Below are 24,952 nucleotides of genomic sequence, written 5' to 3'. Positions count from 1 at the left end.
AATGTTGTGTATATTTTTTTATCAACTGTTCATTAATGAATATGTATGGAAAAGACAAGCTATGAAAGCATAAAAGTGTTTTTGGTGTGTCACTGTCATCAGTTCTACTAAATAATTATCATTACACATCCAAAAATATCTTGAATGGATAATACTGAATAAACTAGATTGCCAAATTGCATTAGAAGGGTATTAGCTGACTCAGGAGACTAATTATAATGAGGTATTGAACTGCTTATCTCTCATCTCAATCTTAAAACCATAAAGCACACCGTATGGGCAGTGGCTGCCAATCAGGGTCAGTGTGGGGTAGTGAAAATAGCCTTGAACAAGGGGTCAGGAGCCTCAGCTCTGTCATTAACTCTGTAACCTTGGGAGTGCTTCATAAAGATCATCCTATATGAGAAAAGCAGAGCCCTTCTTTAGAGAAATACAGCTGTACTAGTGGCTGAGGCTGCTTAGTCACAAAAAAAAAAAAAAAAAACCTCTTAAAGTGCACAAAAAGACTGCACACACACACCACACACATACACACACACACACACACACACACACACACACAGACTCACCTCTCCCAGATGAATACCTTGTTGCTTAATGGGCCAGTTTAGTGCTACTATTAACCAGATGATTATAATTTGAGCAAGTGTTATCCATCCATGTCCTAAAAACTGTAGCTGACATAAAAGTTATCAAACTGCTTTTCTCACCCATAGAATTTCTCGGCCAGAGGTTAAGGCTGAAATTATTATATTTGTTTCTGAATCTACTTTTGAATAACAATAATATCTTTATATGGTGGTTTTAAATTTCCAAACACCTACCAACTATTTCATTTATTCCTGATAGCACAGTAGAACCAATGGAACACATTTTCAGAAGTGTGCTAGAACTGGTGTTGGTGCTGAGTGCTTCACATTCAGCTAAATTTGGGGATACAAAAATTATTAAGACAAAGTTTCTGACTTCAGGTTGCTTTTGATTACTGGTAGAAACAACACATTGTGTTCTAATTATTTATTTACACATCCCAGATGTCCTAAGGGAGCACAAAGGAGGAAATTGTCATTTCCACTGGAAAAAGAAGTGTATGCGTGCATGGCAGGGCCGAGGGAGGGAGGGCAGAGGGAGATGTCAAAGACAGTTTCACTGAGAAGGTGACTTTGTCCCTGGATTAAAGTCCCTGTTCTATCCCTTCCTAGGAGAAGCTCTGAGTGTTACGGAATCTCTGTGAGCTTGAGATTCTTCATCAATTAAATATGGATAATAATGCTGAATTCATAGGGTTGCCGGAAGGAGGGAATGAGATACCATATGGGAGAACAATTTGCAAGTAGCAAAGCACTCAATAAAAAGGGTATTATTCTTTCCACTTTGCACACTCACTAACTTGGTTCACTCCAAAGGAGAATGGCTTATTCAAGAGGGCCCACACCCCCAACAAGGAGCCAGAGTCCCTCCTCAGACTCCAGAGGTCTTCCCCCAACTCCGCCCACTGAGACTCTTGAGGAAATATAGAAAGCACATTTTATGGGCTCTAAAATCATGTTAACATATTCATATAAATACATATTCCAACATCTAAAGACATTTCTGTGAAATGTTGCTTCTAAACCCTAAGTGGATTCTCTCTATAAAAGGAAGAACTAACAGAGCATTGTAAGGGAGGAATCATGATTGGGAAAATCATCAGTATTTAATATGAGAATGAAACAGTCATGTACTTTTTTAACATAAAAGGTTTTAAACTACCCAAAGTTTCAGAGAATAAAATATGGCAGATCCTCAATGTTTAAAAGAGATTTAACTGTGGATTTGAATAGAAAACATTTTAATAGATATGTGCCTTGCATTTAGTGGGTACTCAACAACTGTTGAATTCAAAGATTTAACCTGATCATTCTTATCTCTACAATTATAATACTCAAATTTCTCCCTTTATATAATATCTATAAATTTTGTTTTAATCTAATATATTATAGTCCATTTTCAGTACTTGAAGGATAAACTTTTATTTAAATCTGATAGTCTCACCCATGTTTAAAAAAACAGGAAAAATAAAATTGTTCCTACCTTATTAATAATAGGCCTGGAAAATCTTAAGTAAAAAAATTACACACTGTGTGTATTGGGAGATGGAGACAATTGATATCCATGGGAAATTCACAAGTAGTGTTTACTGAATGTATCCATTTGTATTAGTTGAAGTTCTCCAAAGAAACAGAACCAACTAAAACTAGGAAGGTAGGAAGGTAGGTAGGTAGGTAGGTAGGTAGGTAGATTTAGTATAATAAGGAATTGACTAAAGAAATTAGGGAGGCTGGCAAATCCATAATCTGCAGAGATGATGTCTGAGTTTGAAGGCCATTGGGCCAGAAAATTCTTTCCATCAGGCCAGAAAATTTTACCATTGTAGAAGATAAAAGCAGCCATTTCTCATCCCAAAGGCTTTTCATAAGACCTATGAAAATATGCAAATATCTAGTCCTGGAAACTAAATACAAGCTCTGTGCAAAGAAACAGCACTTTATAATGTGCTGATTTCTTTCAGTAAATGGAATATAATTTTGGTAAAAAAAAGTTTTCACACACATGTTTTGCAGAAGGTAAAATAAGACACTTCTCACCCCAAGGCTTCTCATAAGAACCTATAAAAACATGAGAAAAGCCAGCTCTTATTTGAGGGAAGATCAACCTTTTGTTCTATTTAGGCCTTCAACTGATTGGATGAGGCCCACCCACATTACGGAAGGCAATCTGCCTCATCCAGTCAGCCAGTTTAAATGATAATCTTATCCAAAAAACACACTCACAGAAACTTCCAGGATAATGTCCCACCAAATACGTGAGTACCCTATGGCTCAGTCAAGTCGACCCATAAAATTAACCATCACACTATCCAAAAAAAAAGACTCATGATTTTTTCTAAATTTTGGGTAAGGAATTGATCACCAAAAACAAGTCACTTCAACAAAACATCCAGAAACTGATTTTCTTTTTGGACAAAAAGGCAGTGTAAGCTGCTAGAGACCTGAAGGCCCTGGACCACTAATCAGAGTTCTTTGCGTCAGAGTTGATCTCCTCACTTGTGAGCTATATGACCTAGGCACACTACAGTTGATCCTTGAACAACAAAAGTTTGAACTCTATGAGTCCACTTAGACATGGATTTTCTCCCATCTGTCATCCCTGACAGGGCAAGACCAAGCCTCCCTCTTCCTCCTTCTCCTCTGCCTACTCAACATGAAGACAACAAGGACGAAGACCTTTATGATAATCCACTTCCACTTAATGAATAGTAAATACATTTCATTTTCCTTATTATTTCCTTAATATCATTTTCTTTCCTCCAGACTATTGTTAAGAATAAAGCATATAAAATGTATAGCATATAAAATATGTGTCAGTCGACTGCTTATGTTATCCATAAAGTTTCCAGACAACAGTAGGCAATTAGTAGTTAAGTTTTGGGGAGTCAAAAGTTATATGTGGGTTTTTGACTACATCAGTGTCAGTGCTCCTGACTCCCATGTTGTTCAAGGGTCAGCTGCCCTTACTTTTTTGAGCCACAACTGCATCATCTATTAAAATAGAGAAATAATAGTCTAGACTGAATAGAGTTGTTGGAAAAATGAAATGAAATGAAATAACATGTGTAACACATGTCTGTCACATAACAAGTTCTCCATAAACATTAGCTATTCTGCTATTAATAATTACTGTTATAACTATGCGTTCTAATTCTAGGCCTGCTGAAACCTATTAAAATATGGCATGACTGCCTTAACTGGGATACTATTTCTATTGTCACACACTTGGGAATCTTACTGGATATTTATATACATCATTTTATCAGTTCTTTATACACCTTGATCATTTGGCCACAGAGCAGTTGTACAAATACATTATTTAGCAACCTATCAATTCAATCATAATAACTTTCTGTATTACAATCAGTGATGGGGGAGGAAATTCTCCAAGCACCTCACTTGAAGAGAAACGTAGAAATCACATCTGGCGAAGAGCCCCCTCTAGCCACTGCGAAACCCAAGTTGTCATCAATAACTTGACATTCTAGGGTAGGAATCAGGACAGGAGAGAGGTGATCTCTCCTTTTGACCTTGTGTATTCTGACCTCAGAAATAAGAGCTTGAGCTACAGAACTGGAATTGCCTTCTGGAATGGCCTGTCACAGTATTGTGTGATTTGGGGGACCTCTTCATCTGGGAGAGAAGGGTGGTCTCAGCTTCCACCTCAGAAATTTCTGCCCCTTAATATACCTTCACCCCATCTCTACTTAAAGGCTTAAAACTCTAAGATTTTCCTATGAGGACAAAAAGAAAAGAATATCTTTCTGTATTACAATCAGTGATGGGGGAGGAAATTCTCCAAGCACCTCACTTGAAGAGAAACGTAGAAATCACATCTGGCGAAGAGCCCCCCTCTAGCCACTGCGAAACCCAAGTTGTCATCAATAACTTGACATTCTAGGGTAGGAATCAGGACAGGAGAGAGGTGATCTCTCCTTTTGACCTTGTGTATTCTGACCTCAGAAATAAGAGCTTGAGCTACAGAACTGGAATTGCCTTCTGGAATGGCCTGTCACAGTATTGTGTGATTTGGGGGACCTCTTCATCTGGGAGAGAAGGGTGGTCTCAGCTTCCACCTCAGAAATTTCTGCCCCTTAATATACCTTCACCCCATCTCTACTTAAAGGCTTAAAACTCTAAGATTTTCCTATGAGGACAAAAAGAAAAGGAAATCCGAGCATTTGAAGAAATTCTTAAAAGTCGATGCATGAGGTTTCCCTCACATATGCCATCTTCCCCTACCTCTCCTCTTGAAAACAATTAGTATTTTGCACCCTCAAGGTCAAGGTTAAACCCGGGTTGGTACTCATTTCCTTTCTGATCTTATTTGCCTTTTCCTGTGCTACTCATCAACTGCGTCTTCCAGAATCTCTGCAAAATAATTACCTCAACTTCAGGGGAAAGTTTGGATGTAAATACCCCCGCCCCCCTCCCCATGTCCACACATCGCCTTTCTTCTCTCTCCCTCTTAACATTTCCTTACGCTGTCAGCCAACAGAGGAGTTTAAACATTTAAATGCGGTATCTCAACTGCATTTAAAGAATTAACCCATTTTGCCCCTCACTGGTGTAAACCACAGGGTGCCAACCGGACGTTAATTGCTTTCATCTGGTGAGGCTCCAGACCGCTCCTCAGAAGGAAGGAGCGCACATTCCTGGCACCAATTGGCTAATTCAATTTACTTCAACGGCATTAGCCTCTGTCAGAATATTCATGAGCAGGGGAATGAGGACCCACGGCACAGGCAGGCAGCAGCCACTCCGGCTAGGGAAGGCGCGAGGGAGGGGAAGCGGACCACGCACCGCGCTTGGGGGACGGTGACCGCGACCAGGGGGCTCTTCTCACTGGACTGAACGCGGCGGCCGCGGGAGGGCAGGTCAGGGCATCGTCGGGGTTGGCGCACTTGGCAGTGCCCCTCAACTCCTGGCGACCGCACGGAGACTTTGCGAAACATCCGAAGGCAGAAAAGCTGTGACACTTCTGACAGTGGGGGTAGGGGGGGTGGGGGGCGGGGACAGCGCCGCGAGCAGGGACGAAGAGACCCAGCGGGGCACCAGCCGCTCAGTGTGGGAGGCAGCGATGTGAGCAGGACGCCCGCCCTGGAGCAGTCAAGACCGAAGGTCTCCGGAGAGTCGCCGGCCTTGCCAGGTAACGCAGAGGGCTCAGGTCGGGCCCCGCTTCTGGGGCCCGAGACTCCAGGCGCTCAGAGCCAGCCCTCTGGGGCGAGAGCCCCGGGCGCTGCGCGCGGTCCCGCTCCGCGCTGCGCTCTCCCAGCAACTCCCTGCCGCCTTGGCGAGCCTACCGGCCACTCTTGAGTTCGACTTCCTCGGACTTCGTGGGAAAAGGGGATGGAAAGGGGCTGCCGGGACTCAGGGAGCTGCTTTCTGGAAGCAGGGAAGCTGGGGCGCACCGGGGCAGGTGGAGGACGTGGCGCGCTGGGAGCGGGGACTGCGCACGCCTGGGGATGGTGACTGGGGATCCAGGAGCGCGGCTTGCGGGGGTTCTTGGCACCGGGTTCACCCTCACTGGTCCCGCGGGCAGCGGCGCCTCCCTCCGCCTGCAGAGGAGACAGGGTGGCCGCGTCCCTCGCACAGAGATGTGCGCCAGGAAGGGAACCAGAGAGCGAGGCTCCGGGGAGGCGCAGGCACCTACGGGGCCGATCCCTGGTCCGCGCCTCGAGCCGCGCCCCCGCCCCCGCCCGAGCTCGGCAGTGGGAGGAGAATGTGGTAGGGACTCGCGTCCCCGCCACCTGCCGGACTTCGCCAACTCCCCGGATTTCCTGTCCTCCAGCCCTGACACTCCCAAGGAAAGCTCTGAATTGCGCGCGCGCTGTTTGGTTTTTGCTTGTGGTAGTTATCCTGGGGGAAGAGCCTGGGGGAAGGGGGTCAAATCGGGTGAAAGTTTCAGATATGCAAAGAAACGTTACCTAGGAGTCCCAACGTGTCCTTAGCAATAGGAGAGTCGGCAGCGGCCTTTGCTTAGCTATCCGCCTCTGGGGCGGCAGTGGGGGCTGAAATCTGGAGGGCAGCCCGGAGGCAGCGCCAGAACCTTGTTTTGTTTCTGCTGAGACTAGGCTGGAAGTGAGAGGGGTTAGCACCAGAGAATCGGGGAGTTGGTCGCCTGGTAGATTCGGAGTTTACGATGTTGTTGCTATTATTATTAATGCTCTTGTTATTGGCACGAGCACCAGAACAATTTTGGTTTTTTCTGATTGTTATGAATCGCCTGGAAACTGAACCTGCGGCCCCCTCCCCTCAAATGAAATGTCCCCGGACCTCCTCTAGTCTCTGATGTGTGTCTTTCCACCAAAGGAAATTACCCAGTCAGAGTTGTGGTGCTGTCAGGGACTCAGCTAAGGAACTGGATCTACCCAAGAACAACAAAAAGTTGAAACTAGGATGTGTTTGAACCCATGCTTGTCGATGAGTATTATGTTCCTATCTGCTCACCTTCCTCAGCCGCCTCTGACTGGGGAACCCTGAAGGCACAGCCATCTTGCGCCCCATAGTCGACCCAGCGTTTCCCTTTCATTTATTTATACAACCTGGGAAAATCTTTTCCCTTTAGTGTTACCCTTGCAGTCTCGTTGGACATACTGAAAGGATTCAGGTCCTGACACTGGAGGAACCCACAAGGGCACCTGTGGTTGCCAACTCTTGGCTTGACTCTGTTCAGATGTTGTCCAGGGTGCGGGCTTGGGCGGCTGATGAAGCAGAAAGCTGGGCGAGGGTGTGGGAGAATAGTATGGCAGAGTTAAGCTGAGTGCAGGAGATGAGGTCAAACCTCCACGCTGGCCACATCCCTTCCTGCCAGAGAAAAAAAGAGACGAATGAAGATCAGGAGGGAAGTATTATAAATTGGAACCAAGCTCTTAGAGTCTACTTAGGCTGTGAACCAAGCTCTCAGCGTCTACTGAGGCTTTGGCCATTGACTTTGGCGTGACCTTTCTTTTCAGTGCTTCTGATTTTCGCTCTCTGCAGATACTCAAGTAACTGTGCCTAACAGGACAGTTGTCATAAGATGATCTAATTTTGTATCCAAAAAAATGCTTTGAGCATCCTGGGAAAGGACAGTCTATAAAATATGCCATTTTAATGTTTTGTGAAAAGTTTGCTACACTGCAGGTTAAGGAGATACATTTTTAGCATGTGTGCCATGTGGCAGTGTAAAATTAAAATGGAAAAGGAAAGTACAAACATAAAAATGACTTAGCATTCTTGACATTCTTGTGCATACTTGTAGAAAAATTATCTTTCGTTTGGGGAGAGTTGCCGGGAAATTTAATCAGTGTTTATACTACTGAAACGCCCCCTTCTACCTTTCTGCCCTGTAAAATTTTATGACCCAGTTCTCACTGGAAAAGCGATGTGACTGTAGTAAGTGCTGAGGGCTGAGAGGAGAGACTGAGGTTGTTAGGGGAACTGTTACACAGGGTTTGGAGACTGGAATTGGAAGGAAGATGTCACTATCCTCAAAAAGCAGAGGAACGTTCGTCAGAAGAAAGCAGCTGAGCAGCACAGGATAACAGCTCTAACATTGCTCGTCCTCTGCTCTCAGATTCAGGAAGAGGACTCCATGAGACAGCCCAGAGGGCTAACCAAGGCATTTTTCCCTCCTCCATTGGGTAAAAGCACTGTCTCCTTTTAGACTTTGGATTTGTATTAACTTCTCTCTTCCTGTCTGTCATAGTGCAGTAGTCTTCTCTTACCATCTCCAAGAGACTCAGATGTACCCTATACCCTCTCAGACACTTATACTTATACATTTGTAAATATCCCCCAAGTTCTGAAGCTTCTCAAAGACCTGCAGCTGTTGGTGGATTTAAGTAAATAGTTGGAAGTCATCAAGAGAGCCACTGAAAAGTGGGTATGTTTTTCCCCTGGTGGAGAAGTTATTGAATGCCTTTTGAGGCAGAAAATTAACAGTTCAGAAAAGCAGGAGGGAGTTCCTTGACTTCCCTCTATCCATAAACCAGTAGTTGTATTTTTCTTTCCCTCATAGTAGTGAGCACTGTTTGGCCAAGCATATTTTACAATTTTGGACTTAAAATGGGGTTTTTGCTGATGGTGTTCTATGGAGAAAGGAAAAACGTAAAGAGACACGGAAGGAAGAGCTGCAGTGGCGAGAACATAAATCAGCCAGAATATATGGGGGGTTGACGAGAATAGGTCTTTTCACCCTAAAAAAAAAATGTCCACTTTGGAAGAAAAAGAAGTCTGATTATTGGCATCCAGGGCTGAAACCAAGGCAGCTGATGCCGAGAGGAGCCAAAGGGCAGTTCTTCTTAGTTTAGAAACAGCAAGACAGCCTCTGCCAAAGATTGCTGTAAACACGGAATAAAGATTTCATTGTGGGCTGGTGTGACTAGAATAATTAGACAGTTAATTGTTGATTCTGATCTGGTGGTGCTGCAATCAGTAGTGCAGAGTGGCGAAAAGAGGAGCAAGAGAGAAATAGAAAAGTCAACATTTATCACTTTTAGATTCATCTGTTGTACTTTGATGGCACTTTGGGAAATCCTCGTTACTTCCCCTTTCTTACCCCCAAAGGCATATTCCCAGAATACCAGAGAGCTAAGACTCAGGGCTGCCATTTTTATTCCCTCTACATTCTACTTTGGATATGGGGAAATTTTCTTGTCCTCTAAAAACAGCATGTGAAGCTATAATAAAAATAAATGCATTACCTAATTCTAATATTAAATATATTTTATTTATATGTAAACTCCATGTTAACTCAATCAACATATATGCAAATAGCACCAGATTTTTATGCTTCTCCAATACTTTTTTTCTCGGACATATAAGACTTAAAAAGTAAATATTTCATTTTTGACATTTAATTATTGTCTATTGTGAAACGAATTGTTACAGTGATTAATCTTTCACATTTAATTGAAGAAACAACCTCCTCCATATTTTCATCCTAATTTAGAGACCAAGAAAACATATTTTATGTAATAAAGGTGGTTTTAAGTAACTGAGCATCTACAGGTTTTATATTCAGTAGACTGTGACTTATTGTTATTTACTAAAAGAAGGCACTGTCATCAATTCCTTCTGAAATGACTACTGCAAATGAAGACATAAGTAAGGGACTATACACAGCATTAAGCACACGGTGTCTGGGGAGGGGTAAATGAAGAACCATGTGTTCATTAGGTTCAGCCTTCCCTGAATCCTGATATTGACATGGAATATAGAGCAAAGTTGTCATTAGTTGAATATAAAAAAGGAACATCTTTAAGTGTCAATGTTAAGTATAATTGTTCTGGAAATAAAAGCATTGTTATCATAAAAGCATTATACATTAGCATAAACATAACATGACTGTATAACATAAGGTCATACAGTCTCATAAAGAGAAATACTTAGTTTCTCCAAAATATTCTTGTCTGTTTTCTTAAGAGGTGCAACACTATCTTTACTGGCCTTTAGTTTATTTTATCCATCACAAATCAAAAGGGATTGCAAAAGCAGAATACTTACTGAAGTGTTTTGTTTTGTTTTGTTTCGTTTTGTTTTGTTTTTGAGACAGAGTCTCCACTCTGTCGCCCAGGCTGAAGTGCAGTGGCGCGATCTCAGCTCACTGCAAGCTCCGCCTCCCGGGTTCATGCCGTTCTCCTGCCTCAGCCTCCCCAGTAGCTGGGCCTACAGGCGCCCGCCACCACACCTGGCTAATTTTTTGTGTTTTTAATAGAGACGGGGTTTCAGTGTTAGCCAGGATGGTCTTGATTTCCTGACCTCGTGATCCGCCCGCCTCACCCTCCCAAAGTGCTGGGATTACAGGAGTGAGCCACCGTGCCTGGCCTTACTGAAGTGTTAAATAGCATAAGTAGTACAAAATTATGAAACTAGCTCTCAGAAGACAAAATTTTGCTTTAAAAAATGCACTGTCTTCAGCAATTAAAAATAGAAAATCATATTACTACATTAATTTATTGCAACAACCTATTTTAAAGAGAATTTTATTCTTTTTTTATTTAATTGCTATCCATGGTTTGCTAACTAGTGATTCAGAATAATCTGCCAATCTCTTGCTAACCAGGACTCGCTAGTTAAGAATGTTCCTAATTACATATGGATTAACTTAATTTTAGAACCCTGAGAACATTCAACGCAAAACATTACTCAAGTGCAATGCAAAATAGAAATGATCCAATTCACCTCAAGGTATATGTAATTTTTTTTTTTTTTAGATTAAGATATCATGAAAGAGAGGACATCTGGCCTATAAATATATCATTGAATAACCACTATCAAAGAGTAAAGGAAGCTATAAACTATTACATCCTTAAAACATAACGTTTTAACAATATCACTCATCTCTTCTTCCTAAGCAGTAAGGGCTGGCACGGAAAGTACCATGCAAAAGTGCAAATGTCAGAAGCATGCACAGCATTGCCTGATATGGGGGTATCCTTGCTATTTATAAGAATGTTTAACAATGTAATCACAAGTTTAGAGTGTGTTCTGACTAATGCCATTATCTCCAAAGAGTAAAGAGGTATCTTGCATGGGAGCCCTCTCTTCTTCTTTATAGTTCTACATCTCCTAACTAGAATCTTGCTCACAATAGATTCTTTAAAAATATGTGATTTGGTTTTTAATAAGGAATATGAAATTGAATCAATTGAATTTTCAAGTTAAATAAATTTGTAATATTTAATTAAATATTTAAGTCAAATATTTGAATGGTCCTTGTTACTTTGAATTATTTCTTTAAATTGACAAGATTTGCCTGTGACCATTAGTATTAATTATTGGCAATATTCTTGTGTGGACATTAGGGAGGTGAGAAAGTAGGAAATCTTTAAGTTGAAGGGTTTTGTTTTCTAAGTTTTACCTAACTCTTAAATGTGTGTTTGCATATATATGCTGTTAAAATGTACAATATCTGTTTATAAAAAAAAGCGGTACTGTCACTGAATTTATTATTTACAAGTAGTAACATAAACAGATTCTACTCTTTAAGTACTGAGTCTTTTTTATTTTAGATTCAGAGGTACATGTGCAAGTTTATTACACACACACACTATATATATGTGTATATATAGTGTGTGTGTGTGTGTATATCTATATCATAAGGAGAGACTGGACTTCTAGTGTATGCATCACCCAAATAATGACCATTGTACCCCATAGATAATAATTTTTCAACCGTCGACTTCCTTCCAGCCTTCCCATTTTTGAAGGCCCCAGCGTCTATTCTTTCCATCCTTACGTTCATGTATTAAGTACTGAGTCTTAGATCAAACATGACTAAATAACTGCATGTTCTCTGTTATGTCAACCAATTAAAGGGTAACTAATAAGGTGATAATTTGATTCCATGTAATGGATACATTTGATGGTCACAGAAATTTCTTTGACATGTAGCCCCCAACACCCCAACACTCCAACCATACAACTGCAACTCAACATCTGGCAGGAGAACAAAAACTTAACTCTTAATACTTCACATTGAAATTATTTGTGACTAATACACTCCTACTTATCTGTTCCTGCACCTGGTTTATAACTAAAACAAGCTATGTTAACCTTCCACCCAAAATGAAAAACAGATGAGTGTTAGGAACGAAACTGTCTGTAGCTAAATCTTCAGTCTTTTTTTTTTTTTTTTTTAAGGTCCGACCTTAGCTGAATGAACAAGGTAATCTTAGCATTTTCCCAGAGAACAGTACATAGTGTAATATGTTGGCATAATTGGGAGCTAGTAGTCAAAAGAAAACCAGGATATAATTAGCATGAAGATTCAATTACCACTTGTTCCCACAGAGGGTTGTTTACTAGGATTAGAGTTAAGGTTGTGGGCAAAATAGCATGGAAAGAGATACAGGATAGTTTTTTTTGTTGCTGTTCTTTAGCTGGTATCTTTGGACAGAACCAAATTTTGATTTCCACTTTCTCCCAATAATTTAAAAATACAGCTTACTAAATAGCAGCTTATATAAATTGTTGGGTAGAAATTTTAAGTGTACTCGTAAATATTATAGATATATTTTTACAAATATTTGGTCAAAGCTATTAATACAAAATATTTTCTGAAGGAATACATCCATCTTTTATTATGCTCACAATTGTTTCACTTGGTAAACTCAACGTCTTTGAACCCCTTACTAAGTCCTAATAAGGGATTAAATTGTACTGATTATAAATAATTGATGAACTTATCATAATTTGTTTTTAAGCCAACAGATGTAATTTCCTTTAGCAATTTAATTAAAAATTGGCTAAAGAAATTTCATTTAGAAGTAATCTTATCTATATTTGAAAGGGCTACCAAATATGTTTCTTTTTAATTTGAAAGATGTTGAGCACTAAAATAAGAGTAACAAAATAGACAGAAATGAACATTTAATGTTTGCATCAAAGGATATCTTTTTCCATGCAAATGGCTTTAACAGACATGTAGAGTAGGCAGTATCACCCACCTACCACTGTTGAAGGTCAGACAAGGACTGGGAGAAACTGGAAGATACAGCCATCTCCATGCCCACCTCCCACACCGGTGCCAATGTTCTCTTATGTTTTACTCTGTCCAGGCTGTTATGACAAAATACCACAGACTTGGTGACTAATAACAGAAATTTATCTTTCACAGCTCTGGAGGCTGAAGTCCAAGATCAAGGTGCCAGAATGGTCCATTTCTGGTGAGGGCCCTCTTCTGAGGTGCAGACTGCTATCTTCTCATTGTATTCTCACACGACAGAAAAAGGGCAAGAGAGCTTCCTGGGGTCCCCCGCGATTTTTTAAGGGCAAGAATTTCATTCATAAGGGCTCTACCCTGATTACACAATGACTGCCTCGAGGTCCCCCTCCTAATGCCATTCCATTATGGGTTAGGATTTCAATGTGTGAACTTGGGGGAGACACAAACATTCACAGGTCATTGCATCTCATCTTCATTTTCTAATGCAAGAAACAATACAATTTCCAATATTTCTTTTTGAAATCCCTTGATTCCCTGCATCAAATACTTCATATCAATTTGCAGAGGCACCAACCATCATTACATCATTGAAAGCAAGCACCACACTTGAGAGCATGTGTCTTGTAGGCTTTTTTGGAATATTAAGTAAGAATCTAAATCTATGCCTATACTTTGCACAAACTGGCAAGATCTCCCAAGGATGTTCATCTTATAAATAAAGATTAAATAACACTTTTGTGCTACCATTAATATCAAATTGCATTTAAAGCAAATAGTAGCTAGCAACTAAAGTACATCTTCATTAACATCATAGTTTTGAAGTGTTACAGTTGTGTCTGCCTTTATGCTTAGCTGATACCCTCATCTCCATAATACTGGGAACATTTCACTCTAAAAATATGAGGCATACTCATATTTGAAAATAAAATCTTTAAGCAATCATTAAAATATTAATCCATTTGGCAGTTAGCATCTCAGTGGAATACTTCAGGCAGCTCAGCACAGAGGATATTATTTGACTCATGGAGCTGGTTAACATTTGAAGATCAAATTGTTGAGGGTTGTTTCTTTAAACACAGGAAAACAACAGATTTCTTCATGAAATACCAAGTGCTATACATTTCTTTGGCTACATCTATCTATTTCACTCATGTCAAAAAACATGTAGCATTCAGAGGAAAAATTGACAGAGCAAAATAAATAAATAAATAAATAACCACCATTTATTTCGTCATACCTCTCTGCCAAACACTGTGAGTGCTTCATGTGCATTACCTCTCTAATCCTCTCATTGAGTTCAGTATTGTTACCATCTTCACTTTGCAGATGCAGAAACTGATGAAGTGGTCACCACAAGAGGTTTCAAACACAGGACTCTCTGGCTCCCACACTTGTGCTCTTCACCACTGAGTTCTACTGCTTCCTCTTCCCAAGCAGCGTTTCTCACCCTGGCTATGACTACTGACATTTTGCCTGGCGAATTGTCTGGGACAGGAAGTCCCCTACACATTGTAGGATATTCAATAGCACCCCTGTCTTCTACTCACTAGATACCAATAACATCATCCCACTTGGGACAACAGAAAATGTCTCCAGACCTTGCCAAATGTCAAATCCAGAAGTAAAAGTACCCCTAGTTGAGGACCACTGCCTTAGTAAAGTTCAATTTTCATTCATCCTTATTATAGTATACATTTTCAATTTAAGAGTAGGGCATCCATTTTCCAGACCATAATGTAGATAGTTCCCATGGTTATATCAGCCACATTATATATGATTTGTTATATATATATATATCTCAGACAAAACTTTAGGAGAAAAAATCATTAAGTCAACATGCCTTCGTTAAGATCAAGTCTTTCCCTACTAAACTTGTTTCCTTTGGGACCCAGACTGGATGATCAGGGGATTGCCCTGATTATATCTTTGTACCAATAAAAGCTGGAACAATGGTTGAAAGGGCATTGTCCACAGTGCCCCCAAAAGTCCATTAATAGATGGTTTGTTAGACTCCAAGCTCCTTGAGGATAAAGATGGGAACTCTCTTGTTCATCTTCATATGCCCTGAACCCAATATCTTACCTGGCACATAATCAGGGCACAGCAAGTAGTTCTTTAATAAACCAATGAAGCCCTGGTTACCCTAATGCAAGTTCTGAATGCTCGGCTCTGGGCTTCTAGCTGGATTTGCCATGTATTACATTTTGGTTTAACTTGTGGCATGGACATGCACATTATGGTATGCCAGTCATACAAATTTAATGAAACCTGAATGAATAGTTTATATTAGATGAAGAAATGGGGTCAAAAAGGCTGATATGATCCACTGTATATGACCAGATAAAATTTAACACAAACATGTGCCAGTGAGAAAAGCACATGTGGAGGTTGAGTGCCACACCCAAGACCACTCTGCCAGAGAAAGGCAAACCCAGGATGCAAATTCAGGCCTTTAGATATCCACTGTATCCACTGTTTCCAGGGATGAGTCCATCCTGCTTTACTTTCTCTTGGTCAGGGTGCACTGAGATGTACTGTTCTGTTCTACTCATCACACTGTACCTGAGCTGTGTAGAAAGTAGCCAGTGGTCGGGAAAGGGCTCAACAACATGCCTTCCACATGAGAAATGGTTGAAGGTCTTCAAAATAGCCGACCTGACACAGAAAAGACTTAGAGGAAGCACAATAATCCTCTTCAAGTATCTGAAATATCTTCATGTGAAACAGAAAATATATTTATTCTGCATTGCTATGGAGGCCTGGACCAGGGTCAATGAATGGGGAGCATATTTTATTCCAGCAAAATGATGAGCTTCCTAATGATGAATTGCCTTACGTTGAAATGGGCTTTCCTGGAGAGCAGTGAGTTCCCAGCAGCCAGAGGAGAACGTGCAGATGACTGGCCTATGGGAGTCTGAGCACAGACATCAGATCGGGGAAGGTATCACAGGTCCTCCAAGGTGCTTTCTAGCCTGTGGTGCATGTGAACTCTTTTTTAGAGGCTACTGGTTGACCTTGTAAACTACTCTGTGTAATTTTGTTAAGAAAAGCAAGATGTACTATTTCCTCTAACCCACATAGTCACTCATAGGGGTAGAGAGAATACACAGGAAAGAGGATCCTACCATATGCCATGTAAAATAAGAATCACTTGCCATGGGCCAAGCCCTGTCAAAAGCACTCCATCAGTATTATCCCATGTATTCCTGATAATGCCATGAGGTACAAATATCATCACCATTTAGTAGGTGAAGAAATGAAGTCACAGAGAAGATAAATAAGTTGCCCAAGAGCACAGAGCTAGTTATTCTAGCCTTACTGCTTGAACCTGAGTCTGCACAAAATTATGAAGTCTGTTTTGTAACTATAATACTATGGTATACCACCTCATCCTTTCAGCAGGGATGCCCTATTTAATTTGAAATGTTGCCAGTTTCTAGAGTTTGAGACATATGGCTATTTAAATGCAGATACCTAAAATATCTTCTGAAGAATAAAATACGTAATTTTAAAAATTATTTGCTGTTTTCTGTTAACCATGATATCACTTCCTTCAAATAGTGCAAATTACCATGAGTTGACTTTAAGTAAATGAGCAGGCCGGGCACGGTGGCTCACGCCTGTAATCCCAGCACTTTGGGAGGCCGAAGCAGGCAGATCACAAGGTCAGGAGATCGAGATCACCCTGGCTAACACGGTGAAACCCCGTCTCTATAAAAATACAAAAAATTAGCTGGGCATGGTGGTGGGCGCCTGTAGTCCCAGCTACTCAGGAGGCTGAGGCAGAAGAATGGTGTGAACCCAGGAGGCGGAGCTTGCGGTGAGCCGAGATTGTGCCACTGCACTCCAGCCTGGGCGAAGAGCAAGACTCCGTCTCAAAAAAAAAAAAAAAAAGTAAATGAGCAAAATGGGACTTTTAGGGCTTTAAAAAAACTGTCTATAGAAGAAAGATTGGTAATGGCATTTCAGGTGCTGTTCTATAAATTAGGGAATTAGAACCTAGGTATCCAGACTGCAAGATACTAGTGCAAAACAAGATCATGACTTTCATTTCCACAAGTTCAGAAAATTCTAATGGTCAAGGGTTTAAGATAATTTTATTATTAGAGATCATGCTGTATTCTAATTATGATTATCTCCTTTGGTTATCTTCTGTCTTATGATTATTTTGGTGAACATTTCATAAATCCAAACTGACTTTGAAAACTACTTTCTCTGCCTTTGTCATTTCAATGCCAGAAAGACACTGAAAACCTCTAAACCATTCTGCCAATGAACTCTGATTTAGTTGAGGTTAACATTAACTTTGCAAATTAAATCGGTGACTTCCTGTACTTAGGAAGGACTGCTTCATGCCCACCATTCCGGACAATATTGAGCAAAAGACTTAAAACACTGTTCAGCGTTTGCTTTCTAAAGTTATTGCTGCCCTGGCGCTCACATGCACTTCAACGTTTATGGAAGTCCGTAAGTCTATGTTTACCATTCTTGCAAAGTATCAAGATGGTTGTAGGAGGGAGCCCAAGCACTTATCACAGGACTTAAAACAGCATCTTATGCAGCTCTTGGTGGGATGGTTATTTTGCCAAGAGGCAGGAGGCTCTGCTGTGCCCTGTGGCTTGCAGAGCTGAGGAAGGCCCGTTTCTTCACCTGTCACTGATGATAGGTGTGACAGGGTCATCTGCTGTTAATGAAACAGTTTTAGGCCGAATGTTCACAACCCGCCCAGGCACATGTGTAAAGTAACTGCCTTGATGAACCTCTTACCATAACATTTGCTCATTAGGGTACCATTCCTTCATGTCAAATTGTGGCTGGAAGAACATTTATATGAATCTGTGAAGTGGAATGGAGATTAGCACATCGATGTTTTTCCCCCTAGGTTTTTACATTATTTCTTAGGGGAAAACCTATACAGAAGAATGCTCTCAGGATACTTCATGATGGGAAATGTTCTGAATCAAAAACCCAGATGCCTTCATGAATCATGGGAAACATCTCTAAGAAGTATGCAAGATGGAGTGCGAACCTAGGAGAGCAGCCCTTCCATCCTCCACGAGCCACCCAGAACGTAAGACCTGAGAGCTTGTTTGGGAATTTGGACAAAAGAGACTAGGATTGACATGGGAAGGAGACAGAGGTGCAACCCTTTCTGGATTGACCAAACTTAAGACCAGACAGATCCTATGAGCACTGAAGAATACACCAGGCAAGTGCTGCCAGTACCTTGGCCCTGGTCTTTCCAAGTTCCTTGAGCCAATGTGTGACAGAAATCATTATGGCATCCATCTCTACCTTTATGTCTAATTCTGCAAAGTGTAGCTGACCTCAGGTGGTGGCGCTTTTAGAAGTCATTGGCTAGGTATTTGAATAACTAGGACAGGAGTCAGTGAGAAATGGAAAAGAAAAAGAATGACCACTAAGTCATGGTCTTGTTTATCAGAAGGGAAGAGAGGAATTGCATCATTGTTATGAGTTATTTCCATTACAATATGCAGTTGTTAAGTTAGAGGGATCTGCTAACTTCCTTCCCCACCTTGACCCCACCCTTATTAATTTCCCATAGAAGATAACAAAAATAACTTGCATCCTTGAGATTAAAGGAAACCTTTTATGCATTTGATTCTGGGTAAAAGAAATATTTATACCAAATTGAAGGCATGAAAAATAAGTAACTGCATTGAAAAGTCACAGCCATATTGAACAATAAACAATTTATGGAAGGAGCTTAGAAAAAAAATATTTTTTAAAAAATCAAAAAGCACAGCTTCTGACAAGTATTCTTTATTTATGAAAGTAAGTAGAATTTTCAAGGAACACGAAAATATTAAAATAAAATACAAGTGTGACACACGTTTCTCTGAGGTTTTGCAAAAAAAGAGAAATCTAGGTAGATATGAGATTAATTACATAGTTTAGTTCAATTGTCATTATCTACACTAATTGAGAGAACAGAAGAGGTCAGGATTATGTGAAATTGTAAGTGATCTGAAATAATTTACAGTTGAGTAGGTGAGTGATTTTTTATATGAGTTAAACACAGGTAAGCCCTGGATCTAGCAATTTAATTTTTCAAAAGAAAAGCCAAGTAAGTGAAGTCCAGGTGCCCACGCTTGGAAATTGCTCTTGTTCCCCTTCCTATCTCATTTCAGCCCCTCCTAACATGTCCATCTGGGGTGCTGGCGTGCTGCACCCACCTGGCCAGTGTTGGGCTTATCTTCTGCTGAGTATACCAGATAACCCAATGGTCTATCAGGTCTATTTTTGCTCTTGCTTTCTGTTCCTTTATAGTTGCTGTGATTTTATAAATTTGGTAGTCTGAGAGCCAGGAATGGGAGAATATGTGGAAAGGGTTAACCGAGGAAGTTTTTGCCAACAAACGTTAATGTCACAACCCCAGGTCTAACAGTCCTCAGAGTGGTTACTACTACACAAAAACAGGCCAGGCTCAGTGATTCATGCCTGTAATCCCAGCACTTAGGAAGGGCAGAGTGGGTGGATCACCTGAGGCCAAGAGTTTCAGACCAGCCTGGCCAACGTGGTGAAACTTTGTCTCTGCTAAAAAAAAAAATAATAATAATAATAAATAAAATTAAATTTAAAAAATTAGCCGGTGTGGTGGCACACACCTGTAATCCCAGCTACTCAGCAGACTGAGGCATGAGAATCGCTTGAACCTGGGAGGCGGAGGTTGCAGTGAGCCGAGATCATGCCACCGTACTTCAGCCAGGGTGATTGAGTGACACCCTGCCTCAGAAACACATACACACACACACACACACACACACACACATGCTTTGTTAAACATTTCTCTGGTTCCAAGACAAATTGGAATATGCATTGTTTCAAATTCTATGCACACAAAATGAATGAATAGCTGTCAACAAAGATATAATTAAGGATATGTTGTCAATAAATTTGAAATGATAATTTACCTTGGAACAGCCACATTATATCTTACCTCTCCTCTAGCCTCTCCTCACAAGGCCTCCTCTAGGATAATCTAGAGTTTCCTCAATACAATTAGGAGGGGAAATGCCATATGTAAGTTTTTAGAGACTTTGAGAAATTCATAAACAATACATTTTTTTTTCAGATGGACATGTGGCTAACATTTTCCTAAAACTCATGATGTATTTTTGGCCAAATATTATCAACTGACCCCCCCACAAATAAAGAACTCAAACATAGTTTTATTAGTTGATGATGATAGCAATAAAGATACTTCCTGAGCCTATAGAATCTTACCTTTGCAAAGTTTGGCTTCACGTGTATTATTTCATGTTTTCAGAGCTACCTACCATCAACCCTTCTCCTGGTTATAACGGATTTCAATTTTCCGGGGTGGGGCGGGGGGGGGGTGATCCACTGGAACATTTTAGGTCTCAATGTTTTTAAGTGAAAGTGTGTTTGTGCCAAATGAGTTACTTTCCTTACTCTTAGGAACTGCTTCTGCCACAGGCTTGCTCATATCATCCCCACACCTTGAGGAATCTATATTTCTTTTGAACTATCTCTGATCCTCTTCCCAAAAGATGGTTCAAAATTACTCTGTCTAAATGAGACCTTAATTAGCCATAGATTACTCTGCCCCACCCTCAAGACTCTGATGTTCTCCCCTATATTAAATTAAACTTGTGCACCATGTTTGATGGTATCCTCACCCGTTGTTATCTCGGGTGTTTAATATAACCTTCTTCAAAGCAGACTGGGGTTCTGCTTTCTGCTGGCAGAGTTCCCCATTACGAATGGTGGGGCACATGGATACCAATGGCCCAGTGCTTTACACCACCCCTGAAACATACCACTGTGTCAGTTCAGTGCTGGGAATGTTCTAAGTTCACATTCCTGTCAGTCAGCCCATTATCCGATCCACACAGCCATAAAAACATGAGAAATCTAGATTGTCACCCTGCCTAAAGAAAGGAGGGGTTGCAAAGGTGGAAAGTGTGCGTAAGAAAGCAAAACTAGCATGGAGAGAAGAAAAGGAACATTCAGAGGGGAGCTGGGAGGGAGCAGTAAGGCAAGATTGTGTGAAAAAGGAACAAACTTCAGCTTGGTAAAACTATGAATAACTACATTTTATTTTTATTATTTGGAATCGAGGTGTAGCTTTGTGGGGCAGTAAAGCAGGATTGTGTGGAAAGGGGGAAAGTTTTCAGCCTTTAAAAAATATGAATAGCTACATTTTGTTTTTACTTAGAATCTAGGCGTTGCTTTGTAATGTGTTGGAGGAAGTAAATTTATTTTTAAACTGCATGTAGGCTGTGCTTTTAAGACTGTGGGGGTTGAAATGTGTATTCTTTTTAAATGATTTAGGAGTGGCTGTTAGAAATATTGGAATTACCAGAACAACTAACCATGGTCTCCATCTCTGAATTCTAGACAATAAATGGCATTTTGGCAAATCTGTTCTGTGTACCCTACCAGCTAAAATATCTCCTGTTTGATGTTCACCATCTGCTTCCTCCTAGTAGATCCAACCCAAATCCAAAAATGAACAGGTGAATTTAATCCCTAGAGATTGGCGCTTTCCCAGGGAAAACAAGAGACATTCATGAACTGTTAGCAGTTTGAAATTCTAATTTACAGGCTGAATCTAGAGGACTCCTTCTCTGAATACGTCTTCCCAGGTTGAGATGTATGAATATGAGACATCCAGGAAATAGGCTAATTTAGAAGGAATTTAAGTTCTTAATGAATGTTTCCTACAGATTCTATAATGACTCCATTCTGGTTTTGCCATGCAAAGAAGTATGCCCTTTTCACTATTGTTGGCATGAACTTTTTAAAGATTCACTCCTACACAGCACAGTGACAATTATTTTTCTGTGGATATCTACAGATTCAGCACCTAGGAGTTCTGCAGTGAGTATCAGAACTTCTTCATTCAAGCCATATCTCTCCTAAGACTAAAAATCCAAATGCAGCAACATCCTAAATTAGGCCAGAGAGTATATAAACTTCTAAATTGCCACATGCAAGAGACAGATGAAAAAAAAAAAAAAAAGAAGAGAAAACAATATCAAAATTAGTTGTTTTAATCTATCTCACATTGCAGGTTGTCATGGGTAATTTGGCTTATATTTCTACAAACTACATAGCTGAAGATTTAAATGGAGGACTAAAAAATCAAGGCAAAGGTGCTATTTCCACCAATAAAGCTTATTAGCTAATGTATTTGTTACATCTACACTGACTCAAGCACTAAGAAATCACTGCATGTTGTTTGGAATCCATTGAGTTTAAGTGACTTTCCTAGTGGTCACACGGTAGTTGACTAATCTGAGACTAGATTCCAGGACCTCCAAGCCATTGCTCCTGCTTGTACAATGTATTATCCTCCCACTAGGTCCCCTCTCTCCCTGCTCAACTGCCTGTATACTACTTTGGTGGACACTGCATTTCACATTGCTTAGCAGTGTTTATTACTGTTTTCTTCAGAAATACCCAAAGAATCTATGTTATTCTCTCTATGCTACCACTTTATGTTCTGGCCCTCATCATTTTTATTTACATTTCTATAAAAATTACTGCTGATCCCCAAGCCTTCATTCTCTTCCTTTTTGTAGGACATTTAACTTCCTAATGGGACTGCACCCCCTTTAATAATCACCTTGGTTGTGGGACAGGACTTCCACCAGTTTTGAGTTAATATATCATGGTAATTATGTAGATGGAGGGTGATTCCATGCAAGATTCCATCCTTAATCCAAAGGAACTGTAACTGAATGACTGGAGCTTATTCTTCTCTTCTTGGGAAGAGGAAGGTGCTATCTGAGGGTTCAAAGCCATTACTGCAAACAGGGTTGAAGTGTGAACTGCCAGCTAAATAGGGTAATATATGCTAGTTACTCTTAAGAAAAACACCAAGTCTCAGTGGCTTCACACCATACTCGTCTATTTCTTGCTCACATCATAGTTCAGCTTTATGTCAGGTGACCCTTCTGAGTGCTTTTCCTCTAAGCAATGACTCAGAAATTTGGGCTGCTTCCATCTGGTGGCTCTACCTCTTCTAGGTAGAAGGCAGAAATTTTTCCTCAAAGTCACCAGGGGATCAAAGACAGAAAGTACAGAGGATCTTTCAGAATGTTTTACAGTTAGTAATAAAGATGACTTTCATTGGCCAGAACCTTGCCTCAACCTAACAGCAAGGGAGGCAGGCAAATGTTCTCTTCCTGTGTGCCCAGGAAGAGGAAATGGGACTCATTAGCATCTTCCAGTCTCTGATACAGCTCATAACCTTTTCTTCATTAGCAAGCAGCATCTTGGTGCCTATGTGAATTCTTGTAGTTTCATGGCACTGATGGTGGCTGAAGGAAGTACACCAAACAATTGTCGATAAGTCCACATTAGCTGTAACGTGAAATGCAAACTCCCTAACAAATCTTGGAAGACACAATGTAGCAGTACTGTGTAACGGTTAAGTGCATTGTCTACCGAATAAGACCATCTGAGTACAGATGCTGCTAGTCTCAGGGTTATTTGTTGAGAGCCACTGCCATAAGCCTTCCCCTTCTACTCCCCCATCCTCTGGTAAGCTCCTATAGCCTCAGGTGGGGGTTCAGCCAATAGATGTTGCAGTCTGGTTGATTTTAAATCATGCTTCTGCCTCTCCTTGAGTAAGTTACTTAAACTTCCAGACAAGTTACTTAATCTCTTTGATCAGGTTCACTCATTTGAAAAGTGGGAGTAATAATGCTGATCTCAAAGGAATTACATTTGATTATCAATATAAAACATTTTGTACCTTGCCTAACACATGGGAAACACACAATAAATGGTAACTGCAAATATTATCAGGAGAAAAGAACTTGTTCAGTTTGCCCCATGTTACTTTTGGACAACAAAAATAACTGTAAAGTCTAATTTAAAAAAAAAATTTTCAGGTGATATGGAGGTTAATTTTAAAAAGCAGCACCTTTGGGATGCCTAAATCTGTGTACGAGCTCTGTGATATTAGCCAGGTAACTTGATGTCTTTCTTTAAAATATATTCCTACTACCTGTGTCATGAGATTGATGTCATGAATACCTGTGTCATAAGAAAACTTGTAGACACATCTAGTATATTCCTGTCACATGGTAGATTCTCAATACATGTTGAGTTACAATTATCAACCTCTTCTCAAAATGCTTCTACAATGAAAAGTGATTTTCAAACCATGAGAGTGAGATAAAGTCATGTATAAAGACATTTTGAGAAAATGATTATCATTTAAAAAAGATGCTTATTAAGATGTTTTTGATCTTTGACCTTCATCACTGCCCACTCCCTCCTTGGAGAACAGCTTCTCGATGCCTCTATTTAAATGATAATCACTGTGCAAAACTGAAACTCTCTTCATTCAGGAACTTACAGTACACATCGTAATAAACCATAATGAACTGGAGACATGAAGAATAACTGGATAAACAGGCCTCTCTCTCCAGCTGTCATGTCTGTTTGTGACAGCAACTCGTATTTCATTGTAAAAGATGCTAATTTCAATCTGAGCTGTGGCCGCATTGAGAGGAGCATAAAAGGAATTCTTGATTATCTATATCAGTAACTGTGGTCCCTGGGGATGCACTCAGAAACTTCAGATCACATATGGCAAGAGTGGTGTGATAAAATATGCATCAATGGAGCTCTGTGATTTATGATAATAAAGAAATGGAAAGTTTGCCCTCTATGATAACTATTTGTGGCTGGTATTTCTCTTTTTACTATTTCTGGAGTTGTAAATGACATTTGTTGTACTAATTATTACAGCATTCAGTACCTGGATCACCGTATCATTTCTATAACTTCTGTCAAGTTCCTGAGGACTTACCATGTTACTGTTTTAATGATGATGATTCTCCCAATCTAAATTTAATAAATAATAATTACCTTAGTTGCTGGACCACATTGGCAAGTAAGACTACAATATTCTTACTTGACAAAA

General features: G+C 40.3%; 1 protein-coding gene across 2 annotated transcripts in view; it reads left to right on the top strand.

Moving 5' to 3' along the window:
• Positions 1-5,492: 5,492 nt before the first annotated feature.
• CDH20 (cadherin 20, type 2) overlaps positions 5,493-24,952 on the top strand; it is a 216,660-nt gene continuing 197,200 nt past the window's right edge. The window contains exon 1 of one of the 2 annotated variants that reach the window (XM_011953607.1): positions 5,493-5,739. The gene's annotated coding sequence lies outside the window, so the exon portion shown is untranslated. Of the gene's footprint in view, positions 5,740-6,186; positions 6,318-24,952 lie in introns of those variants that run through there. The other variant, XM_011953608.1, reaches the window with a different exon arrangement.

Source organism: Colobus angolensis, unplaced genomic scaffold (genome assembly GCF_000951035.1).
Source record: "Colobus angolensis palliatus isolate OR3802 unplaced genomic scaffold, Cang.pa_1.0 Scaffold369, whole genome shotgun sequence".
NCBI lineage: Eukaryota > Metazoa > Chordata > Mammalia > Primates > Cercopithecidae > Colobus > Colobus angolensis.
This window is presented reverse-complemented; position numbering and strand designations above follow the sequence as displayed.